The sequence below is a fragment of the Leucopleurus acutus genome (assembly GCF_964270905.1).
Source record: "Leucopleurus acutus genome assembly, chromosome: X".
NCBI classification, from domain to species: Eukaryota; Metazoa; Chordata; class Mammalia; order Artiodactyla; family Delphinidae; genus Leucopleurus; species Leucopleurus acutus.
In genome coordinates, this window is record NC_139148.1 from 22803493 (window position 1) to 22816187 (window position 12695).

Here is a 12695-nt window from a genome sequence, read left to right on the forward strand (position 1 = left end):
GGACTCAAATCACCACTGCCTGGTTCAAGAGTCTGCCCCCTTGATCCCCAAGTTATACTGCCAATTACTGGGCCCTTTCCTGAAAGACACCAGGGAGAACTGTTCTGAGGGAGAACAAGTTAATTTTGCATACTACTGATCAAAATAATGTCTTTTTTGATGAATAATCTTATTTTTTATGTTACTGACATATTCATCTCCTGACACAATCAGTAGTAACTTGTCCTTTGTAGTCCCAAATATGGCAAAAGTGAATTGTGCTTGCACTTCCCCATAGATCCTCAAATTCTACCCAGGGTGACTATCATGTCTGGAACGGCTTGCAAGTCGTTCCCTACAGAAACCTTAGGTCTAGATGGTTCAAGATATCAGCTTCTCAATCACCAAGTTAAAAAAATTGATTCTGGAGATATAAAGTTTAAGATCCTTGGAGATTCTGAGCCTCAGACAGTGCCTGAATGAGGATGGGTGAAATGAAGAATCTGGCCCCATACTTAACTGGGAAGACTGAATCAGTGAGGCTCTTTAACTATTGGCTTTGTTTACTGAAACTTCCACCTCACTGTGATCAAAAGAATATGTGTGACCAAGAAGGGGGTGGTTTAGCAGACCTAAAATAACTTTTTAGTGAGTATCATTTATATAATACTTTTTTTCTGTTGGGTTTGTTCTTTTGATTCAACTTAAAGCAAAACACAACATATTTATTCCAATTTCATCTAATGTGAGATGTTGAGATCAGAAAGGGAGCAGAGAGTCAGAACATATAGGCCGTTTTAATTATGTTGGCTTTTATACTAAGGTAGATTGGGCACCATTACCATGTTCTGAGTAGAAGTGTGACATCTTCAAGGAAGTAATAAGTGAAATACCTAGGCTGTTGTGCTGAGAATAAACTGAGAATAATTAGGGGTCAAAGGTCTGAACAACAAGGTTTGTTAAGAGAATATTACAATAATTTTGGCCAAAGACTGTAGTACTTTGGAGCAGAAATGAAGGTAGTTTGTTATCTGTACAGCTGGTGAGGAGTGCTTGGATTTGGTATATTCTTTGAAAGTAGAGAAAATAGGATTTGCTGTGATATAATAAGGGGGGGGGGAATGTGAGAGCAAAGGAATAAGGACGACTCCCTGCTTTTGACTGGTAATACTGAGAGGATAAGAGCTGTTGGTACTTACTGTGATGGAGAAGGCTAGAGCAGGTTGGATGGGGAAGACAGGAAAATCTTATTGAGATGATGAGGATGTGATTATTGGGGAAGAAGAAGGAGAAATGTGGCTCTCACAGAGATCACTGGCCTTTTGGGGCCCGTCTTCCTTCTTGCCATCACATGAAGGTGGATGAGAGGTAGTGTTACCAGGAGCGCTCTGAACACTGGGTGACTGAGGCTTATTCTTTATCCTGCTCTTGAAGCAGTAGAAACTTGGGGAGGTGGTGCATGATACTGGGACCAATAGGAGTTCTAGACTCTCTTCTTCCTTCAAGCAGATGGGTAATTTTAGAATACTCTTTTCTTTACTGAATTAAGAAAACAAATAATAAGCATGCTCTTCATTTTGGAGATTCATTTTGGAGTACTTAAACAGGTTTTATTACTGAATGATCACTACATCCCAAACAGCTAAACTTTTGATTTTTATTTCATATATACATCTAATTTGGATACAAGCTTAGATAAAAAATGCATTATTAATGCATGTATATCATTAAGTGGATCAAGGTCAGAATACAGCCAAGAATAAATACCAGCTTAGTAAGTTTTATAAGTTTTTGTCTGCTCCTTTCTGGCACACAGATCAGAATATTTTAGGAAAAAAAGTTCAACAAATGATTGATATCACAGTAGTATAATTGTGTTAAATGCATTCAGTCTCTTTTAAATATACTATTATATGAGTGACCAGAATAGAAACCAAAAAACAAATCAAGAAAATAATTCAAGATACATAAGCATAGCACAGGGAGATCAGCTCGGTGCTTTGTGACCACCTAGAGGGGTCGGATAGGGAGGGTGGGAGGGAGGGAGATGCAAGAGGGAAGAGATATGGGGAGATATGTATATGTATAACTGATTCACTTTGTTATAAAGCAGAAACTAACACACCATTGTAAAGCAATTATACTCCAATAAAGATGTAAAAAAATAATAATAAATTTAAAAAAGATACATAAGACCTTTCATATGAGGAACGAGAGATATTTTGGAAAGACTGGTTTTATATGACATACCACTTGAATGCAGCAAATGAATAGTGGTCCTTACATTTAAAAAATCACACTTAGAGAGTTTTACTTTAAATATGACTGTTTTAAACAAAATAATCCATGATTTAATCAGTTTATGTTTGACAGTCAAAGGATAATTCACAAAATATAATGAACACAGCTGTGCTTAGAACTTTTTGTCATGACGTGTCTCAAAGAAACTAAAATGTTTCACAGGTACAGCTAGTTTTCAAGATGGTTTATCCACGTATGGACAGTCATTCAGATTTGGGGTAATTAGTGTGCTAAAAGTGAATTTCAATTACTTTTTGCTTAAAAAGCCCTCTCAGTGAATGGAATTGATTGAGGTGCCCTTATTTGTGCTCCTGGTTCATCTGGGGTATACCTTCAGCTCAATGATGGTCAAGTTCCATGTCGGGGGTCTGCAAACTTTATACATCAAGTGCCAGTTAGTAAATATTTTCAGCTTTGTGGGCCACGTGGTCTCTGTTGCAACTACCCAAGTCTTTGTAGCATGATAGCAGCCTTAGCAAATGCATAAACAAATGGGACATAAGAGGTGCAATATGTGTTCCAATAAAACTTTATTTACAAAAAATGGTAGCAGGCCAAACATGGCCCATGGACAGCCGTTTGCCATCCACTGATCTATGTTAATCCTTGCTGCATCTGACTATCTCTTCCATTAGCTTTACTTAATAGCAGGCCTCATTTCAGGTTTATATTTTTATTTTCAGAACATGAGATAGTATCTAGAACAGTAGGTATGCAATAAATGTTGAAGACAGTATTAATTTCTTATGAGAATTAATTACTCTACATGTTCTTATGACTACTATGATTCATTATAATAGTGTTGAGAATGACTCTGAAGTACTCTGAACAAATTCTGCAGTGAAGTGAATAAATACAACTAATGCTTATTGACTTTTTAGTAAACATTTTTTCACTGGCATATTCTTTCCTTTAAGTAAGATTTTTTTTCTATTTTTAAAAGTAATACAGATTTATTGTAGAAAATTCAGAAATTCAGGATTTTTTTCAATGTGTAGATATCAACAAGAAGGGCAATCCCATATATTAGTCCAGTGATTGTTTCAAGAATGGACATATTGGTCCATTGGTTTGCAACGATAAACATGTTTACATAACCAAATTATTAAAATGCTGCTTAAAAATGACATCCCTGTACTCAAAAATCTTCAATAATTTTTCATTACACAAAATTTAATTCCAGATGTCCTAGTTTAAAGAACATTCATAATTTAGACCCAAACTATATTTTCACCTATGTTTCCACAAGCCCTCTTGCCTAAGCAAATTCATATCTTCCTTCTACAATTAAACATTGTCTTATCTTTGATTTTACTCATGATTTTTCTCTACCTGGAAAGTTTTTGCTTTTTCTCTGTACTTTCTGATTTTAGGCAGACCAAGATCTCCGACAACCTAGTCTGGAGTAATCCATCACTTATTTACATTCTTGTAGTTTGTAAGCTGCAGTACTGATTTGGCACTCACACTCATAAAAGGATTAGCATGGACTCTTGTGCATCACTTGCCATATGGCACGCTGAGAGTAAGGAGGAGCTGAGCTAGTAAGAAGGAAGCAAGTGGGAATGAAGCCAACTCCAAGGACAGAAGTTAGAAACCACCACAAGCAATGGGACAGCCAGAAACGAGGTCAAGTAGAGAGAAAGATAGAAGGCTAGCACACAGCATCAGAAAATTACTTCCAAATCCTGACATTACTAGTGTAAAGAGAAGCTGTGCTGTATAACCAAGCAGGGCTCCTGCTGGCTCTGGGGGCAGGGCAAGTCTAGAGACGACTGTGGACGTGTGTGTTAGGGATGAGACCTAAACAGATCCTGACAATGATCATAACCTGCCTTGACCATTAGTTCTTTTATATTTGTGTTTATAGTTAAAACTACCTCAGTTTTTCTCTGCAAATTGACTTCAAGTTCCTGGAAGGCAAGCTTTAGGATTTATATTTTATACCCACAATCAATAGGATTTTGAGCATGGTTGACTCTAAGTGAGAATGATTTACTGACAGACTTGAATCGATGATTTTTAAGTAGCAAAATTTATCTTCTTTTTTGGCTCAATCAGGCTCAATCAGGCATGAACAAAGAAAAAATAATGTATTTAATTTATATGCCAAAAGAAAATATTCAAGCAAAATAAGTGGACCAAAAAGTAACTTCTAATATGCATGCATAACAATCTAAAATGCAAGACAATATGAAAACTCTACTATTTAGCTCGTTCCTACAAACACTGGGTTACTTTCACAAAATGTTCCCATATATCTGTCACCTTCAGTGTCATGTGAGACTGCTGACATCACTGTCAAGTATTCTTCAGTTTAAATGAAACCTTTTCTCCCATCCAGGCAGTGTGAAAGACCAGTATAGTGTATATAGTCATTAAAACTGATGGAGTAAAAAAATCAACTACAAAAAATCAAATCTACAAAAAAATCAAATCTACAAAAGTAGAGGAAGTACTGAACATCAGGGCTATTTGGCGAGAAAACAAGGAGGGAGCAATATGAAACTGACAGCATACTCTGACTACATTTGTACATGTTGCAACTTGCATTTAAAAAGTTTTGTCTTAGATTGGAAATGGAAAAGAGTAAACCATATCCTGAAAAATAATAGGTTAGCTGGACTGCACGCTAGAGAAGAGAATTCTGTAGAGAGCATAAAAAACAGAATTTGAGGGGCTAGACACCCAATTCTGACTAACATTACACCCATGAAGTTTAGTATGAAAATCAGCAAAGAGAAAATTTTGCAGAAGAACAAACATCACAGTTGTGGTTCCCAAGAGAGATGCAAATATGGGAATGAAATTGCCCTCTCTTTACATTTACATATATATATATTTTTTTTAAATTTTTTTTTCTTGAACAAAATTGTCATGGTATTTGGTAAAATCTTGGCAGGTCCTGGGCAGGCAAGTGATAATAGCAGTAATAACTACCAGAAATGATCAGGTATAGTTGCTCTCTAGCAGCTAAAAGCCAAGCAGGTAGAACCATGCCAACAGATCACAATTACACCTAAATAATGGAGCAGGGCAGATCAGGAATGCATTCACTGGAATAAGATTAAAACACTCAAAATTGTCTCATGGAGGAGGAAATTGCTAGAATAGACAAGCAATGGTTTGGCACTTTTTGAATTTATTTATTATTTCTTTTTACTTTTACTTAAAAAGAACCAGCTATGTTAAATTATGTTCTTATGTTATTGATATCAGTCATATTAATACCTAGAAGTATTTCCAAATCTGTTTTGTGACACAAAGTGCCTGGTGTAAAGTATTATTCATTGTATTTGGTTTGCAACATGTGTATTTTGGAAAAAAATCATAAAACAAAGTGTGAATAGACAGAAAAAAAAGTGACTGACATCTCCAAAGTAGGAATAAACATATCTCATAATATAATTGATTTAATCTCACAGTTATACCCCTGAACTAGTTAAATAAATGAAGTGCTTGCTGGTCAATTTTCAAAGGAATTCCTAAAGACATTCATAGGCTTAATATATTTAAGTGATACAATTTTTCTCTAATAGAATTTAATTACATGTAGTTAATACCCTTTTCAAAATATAAGACTGCATTCCTCTTCCTCACTGTGGTCCAACTTTATTTAAAAAATGACAAATAAAATAATTATTTATTTTATTAATTACTCATAAAGTGTCAAGTAGTGTATTTATTTCTTTGTTAAGCTCAGGAAATATCTGCTTATCTCCTTGCCAAATCCGGTTCCAAAGCTGGCACTAGCCTCATTCACTGCTCCCGTGTTAATGTTCCAAGTTCTTTAGAACTTGTTATCTTTTCCCTGTTTGCTTTTAGGTTTACCTGTAAATCTGCCAAAACTAATGATCCAGATTGATTCTTACTTAAAGTGCCCAAGACAGTTGTACTTAATTTGCTTAACATAAGTAGCATTCTCAGAAGCTCAAGGTCATGATTCAGAATTTTTTCTGCCAACACTTTGGAATGGGCGAGATGCCAATTGTTATATGAGTCTACTTAATTAAAATTTAAAAAGTGAGCTATGTTATCACAATCAACCCTAGGTGGCACTTTAAAGGATCAAGGCCAATGAAAATAGAAAACATTTCCCATTATAAATATCTAGGGACAAATTTTATAATAAAGGTGGTTTCTGAACTAAAATAGATGTATACAACAGGTAACTTATATATGTAAAAATGGAGGTAACTTTTCAGTCATCTATAGAAATAATAGATAGGAAAATTATAGAGATGTCAAATATATCATTGATCCAAATATCTCAGTGTAACCATTATTTTAAGCTCCCACCTACTAAATGTAATACATAGGAACATTGCAAGGTTCTCATTTTTTTCTGTCCTAAAGGTGAATAGAAAAAGGAAAAAGAAAAGGATGATGATTAATACACAGACAAGATAATCATCTTTGAGATAATTAAGAATTGCCTGTCATGGCCATTTATTTGATTAATAGTGTAATGGCATTCACTGATCCAAGTCCCAATCCAGTGCACCCGATACATCGAGAAGCAAAGATACATTTGCCCACTCCTCAGCTGTAAGGGAGTCTGAAATTATGTATATTTCATTTTTCTAGTAAAAGGTAGACTTTGCCTCATGAGGAGACTTATACCTCAAACACAAGATAGAGATTCAGTTGTTGGGTGAGCAAAAAGAAAGAGGAATGTTCACTACAATACCCAAACCCCAAACAATTTAATAACATACTACAATTCCATGTTGAAGAAGAAAAGTACCTACTTTAAATATGATGCTTTCATTTTCAAGAATAAGAATGACATACTCCAAAATAATATAGTTACAAATTCTAAAACAGCCAGTAGACACATTACTATTCATATCTGACTTAGGTTCATCATCGGATTTGATGTTTTTAATCTCTCTTTAATGAAAATATTCTGCTTTGGTGTATAAGGCACTACTCTCCGCTGACTTGCCTCCTAATTATCAGTGCAATAAAATCACCCTTTTCTTTTTTTTAATACAGTGATTACTACGTACTTCATATTGTTAGGCATTAGGAATAAAGTTTCAATTAGAAATTGACACAGAAAGATGTACCATTTAATGGAAGTGACAGAGAAGTAAACTGATGATTATATGGATATTATGTGTGTTATAAATAAAGGGCATTATGGAAATTTTTCTTTTGGACATTTAAATCAGCCTGGGGGAGGGTGTTTTTCAGTGAAGTCTTCTCAAAGTAACTGATTCCTGATAAAATCTACACATTGTTCCTGTGTTAACTTTAAGTATTGGTTTTACATGGATTCTAACTTTGTACCTACTTTTCCCCTCATTCTTCATACTCTATTTGGCTAATACACACACAGTGACAGCTTTATCTTCCAACTTGACATCAATGATCTCTCAATTTGTAATATCTGCTACAATCTCTCTCTCTGTTACCATGAGGTTGAGTTTTTCAATACCTACTGGACAACATCTGAAAATACCACAGAAATCGCAAAATCAACTTGGTAAAAACTTAAGTCATCCTCTTCTTTCACCAAAATTCTTCTCATGTTAAATATTTCACCCGACAACATCAAATAATTCTGGGCTTCTTCCTTAAGAACCATATCTAATTAATCAACAACTGTAATCACTTCTTTATAATTATTTTACCAACGCAGTTATGCATATCTACTTCCAGTTTATCTTCCTACGTTTACACTCCCATAATTTCTTTCCTCTGAGATGATGTAAGAATGAACTCTGCCTAAAACCTTGTCTCTTGCATTCAATGTATCACACAGCTGTCAGAATGATCATAGTAGAACACAACTGTGATCAAGGCACTTGTTGACTATTATATGTGACTCCCTATTGCCTCTAGGCTAACTATTTATTACTTAGCAGGGCATGAAAAATTCATAATCTCTCCTCTGACTATATTTCTGGAAGCATTTGTTATCATTCCTCACTCGTGCAATCCCTAGCATAAGACATTTTCTCCTTGTCTGATATCCCTTAACCTCACTTGTGTGTTCAGTGAATTCTCTTCTAGCTTCCATACTGCCACCTCTATGGATCATTCAAAAGACATTGCCTATCTCACTCCCATCTGGTAAACACCACCCTACTTTGTTTACTTTTTTGCCTCACTCACCAAAATGTGAGCTTCTAGAATCCAGGAGTGTTGTCTTAGCCTTAGTCCCCTAGGTGCCTAGCACTAGTAGATGGTCAATAAAGATATCTGGAATAAATGATCACTGATTCATTTCTTAGATGTCAATAATAAGAAATATAAAATCTGTGGTCATAAGTGGAGAACAATCTATGCAAAACATATCTTTACAGAAATTATTGCCTAAAGGCAAACTTGGTGGATCATAATGAGTTTATAAATTTATTTCATTTCAGAAAGTCATATTCAAATACTTACTTAAATGTCCCCTTTCAAAATTCAGATTTTGTTAAAAACTAAAGTTCTATTATTGGTTTGTTTTTCTGAAATATCTTGTACCAGAGTTTACTTTACCTAGATGAAGGTTTATACTATTTATTATATACAGTATATTTATAGCACGCGCACGCGTGCGCACACGCACGCGCGCACACACACACACACATACAGTAGAGGGTAGACATTGTTCTTATGTATAAAGTTTTCCCACCTAAATATTACATCATAATAGCTGACCCAAGATGATGTGATGTGTTCATCCTAACATTTTCTATACTACCTGGCACAGCCCCAAACTGGACATAATTCTGTCTGAGAGACTTTACTGGAGCAACACTTCACTATTTTAAATTATTTATTCCTGATACAGGGAATAATGTGTTCTATTTATTTTATGCTCTCAAAATCCACACGTACCAACTTCCTCTTGTAATGAGTCACATACATTTCTTATTTAATTTTTGCCACAATTCTATGAGATTTTTGTATAAGAGGCATCATATTTTTCTATCCATTTATTTATTCTTCTTGATCAATAAATCCCAGGCAATATGCTCACATATTTTTCAAGCTTTCAAAGATAGAAGTGGTTAATAAGATGAAGCAGAAGTTAGAGGGACATCCAGGAAAGTACTTTATGACTAACTGAACATTCACCTTCCTGCTGCTAACTAGATGGAACTCTGGAAAGCCATTTGAGGATTATGAGACAAAGGTCAAGAGCATATCACAGACTTGGCCTTGCCAGCCTTGAGCAGCTGAACCCACATCATCAATCTCCTACTTCCATACTTAGTATTTATTAGATGAGGATATCACACTTTATGTATTTAAGCCTGTCTAGTCAGATTGCCTTCATGAGAGCCAAACACAACTCCTAGCCGATTCAGCAAAGTCATTCTCACAGAGGTTGTAATAATGACCCAAGGACACATAGATAACAAGTGTCAAACTAGGACTGTGAACTACAGTCTGCTTATTACCTCATGCTCATTTTATTACAGTATACGACATTGCATGTGTTCTGGGATTTGTGTTATCGCTCAGTGCTCCGCAGTTCGTTTAAAGCTCGTGAAATATGCCACGTAGTAAGCTGACACTGAATTAGACAAGGGGGCAATAATATGCACTGGTTAAAAAATTTCTCATTTTCAACCCTAGTCCCAACCTTTGCACTTGTCTTAAACAGAGCATATATTTTTAAAAAAATTTTATTGGGGTATAGTTTCTTTACAATGATGTGTTATTTTCTGCTGTACAGCAAAGTGAATCAGTAATACGTACCCGTATATCCCCTCTTTTACAGATTTCCTTCCCATTTAGGTCACCACGGAGCATTTAGTAGAGTTCCTTGTGCTATACAGCAGGCTCTCATTAGTTACCTAGTTCACACATAGTAGTGTATATATGTCAATCCCAATCTCCCAATTCATCCAAACAGGATATTTTTAATCAGTGGATCATCATGTTACCAATTCCATTAAAAGGCTGACATTTGCCTGTGTAGGGACATCTTTATTGATGTGCATAATTAATATAGGAATATCCCAAATTGGAATAGTTTTAATGAAAAATAAAAGGAAGGAAAGGAAAGGAAAGGAAGAAAAAGAGAGAAAAGAAAGAGAAGAAAAAAGGAGAATGAATCCACTCTGCCTTATGTGTGATATGTCTCCCTTTTTTCATACTGATTCTTGAAGCATGGAATTGCTTCTATTGAAAGTAAAAAACTCCTTTACTTATCTCTGCTTTGAATATTTAGACAGTAATTTCAGTATGAAAGTGTACTAAGAAAGTTTTATTTTTTTCTTACTTTGTTTCATTTTTTTCTACTCATGGTCTGAGGGCCACATGACTTTATACACAGTCTGCAAGCCAAATGCTAAGTATTAAGGCAGAAGTTATCAGAGAGAACCAGTAAATTTATCTTTTTTTTTTACCACTGATACTTCTTCAACTGGAGAATCCTCTTTGCTTCAAATGGAAGATCTTTCTTTTAGTAAGAGCGCTCTGACCTGTGTAAACTGCCTAGCATAGAAGCCGTATTTTTTTCTTTTCAATTCCACAGAAGTTAACCTACACACCTGAAGGTTTTGTGCTCAAAAATAATTAACAGAGTTATCTGTTTTCCTTCTGAATGTTCCTCAAATACTAAGTAACCACCTGGCTAGACAAGTGACCTTAAACGTGAAAGCTCTATTCTTGTGCTTCTTCTTCTAAAATATCATCATCTCTTGACTTATGTATATGTTTTATAATGCTGCTGAAATATAAATTATTTTAAAACTGTACCCTCATTTTTAAACTCTTCATATTACTATCAAATCTATCAGGCATGTTTCTAAGATTTTTCTTCAGTTGGTTATTATTACCGTTACTCTATTAATTTTCAATGTAGCATCATTAGATACACCAAGGAGACAAGTTCCATATTATACATTGTGCACATGGCATCAAATCTGCATGTGGCAATAGTCTTCTCCTTGGGTCATCTGCTCCTAGAATCTCTTTCCTTCGATGCATCATGTGTATCCCAACAAATTCAGTGTTTGTAACACACAACTTCATTACCCCAAAGATATCCAGTACCTTCTCATTGCCCAGAAGACGATGTGTAAAATTCTTAACATAATACTCAAAGTTCATCACCTTTCAAAAGTTATTACTATCCATACTAGATCCCTAATCAGTCACTCTGACTTGCTCAGTCTTCTAAGTAGATCTTGATGTATTCTCTTCCTCCAAACTAAGATATAAATAACATATATAAATAGTATAAATAATATAAATAAGGTATAAATAATCTAATTAGAGTATAGACTGCATTATCTATCTATCTATCTATCTATCTATCTATCTAATTGTTAGCGCCTAACACAGTTCTCATTATGTATGAGGTATTTTTGAGCCCAGGGAACCAAGTCATGATGGATAATCTCATTTATATTAAATTAATCTCTTCCCCCAACCTCTCCATCCCCACTCCCACACTGTGCTTGGTAGAGATAGTAACACTTAGTAGATATTTATAATGTGTTTGAAGAAGGAAGGAAGGAAGGAAGGAAGGAGGGAAGAAAGGGAGAGAGGAAAAGAAGTCAAAGAAAGAAATCAGGAGTAGATTATTATTGAAGAAAGTTAACTACTCTATTCACATATGTCAATCTGTCTTTAATAACATTAAAAACAACCTCAGGGGCTTCCCTGGTGGTGCAGTGGTTGAGAGTCCGCCTGCTGATGCAGGGGACGCGGGTTCGTGCCCCGGTCTGGGAAGATCCCACATGCCGCGGAGCGGCTGGGCCCGTGAGCCATGGCCGCTGAGCCTGTGCGTCCGGAGCCTGTGCTCCGCAACGGGAGAGACCACAACAGTGAGAGGCTTGCGTACCCCACCCCCCCCAAAAAAACCCTCAAAATTTAATTCAATATATTATGCATCAACAAAATATTTATCATAAGGATGGGGAAAATAAATGGCTATGTAAAGTTACCCTTTCAAAATCAGGAGGGAGAATTAAAATCTGCAGTAATTATTGATTCTTCCTATTAACTGAGAGAGAAAGCATATCAAGGTGGATAATTCCACTTTGGATCAAAAATGAAGGATGACAATATAGATGGTTGACTGATTATCTTGTGCAGCCTGTCAAAAGTCCTCAGGCACAGTTCCAAAAAAGAAGCCAAAACTGTGTTAAAAATATCAGCACTGAAGCAAAATTACATGTCATTTCACTAATTCAAGCCACATTCTCCAAAATTAGCTCCAATTTCTGACATTACACCACACCTATACAAACCCCATGATTCTTTTTTTTTTTTTTTTTTTTTTGCTGTGCGCGGGCCTCTCACTGCTGTGGCCTCTCCCGTTGCGGAACACAGGCTCCGGACGCGCAGGCTCAGCGGCCATGGCTCACGGGCCCAGCCGCTCCGCGGCATGTGGGATCTTCCCGGACTGGGGCACAGAACCCGTGTCCCCTGCATCGGCAGGCGGACTCTCAACCACT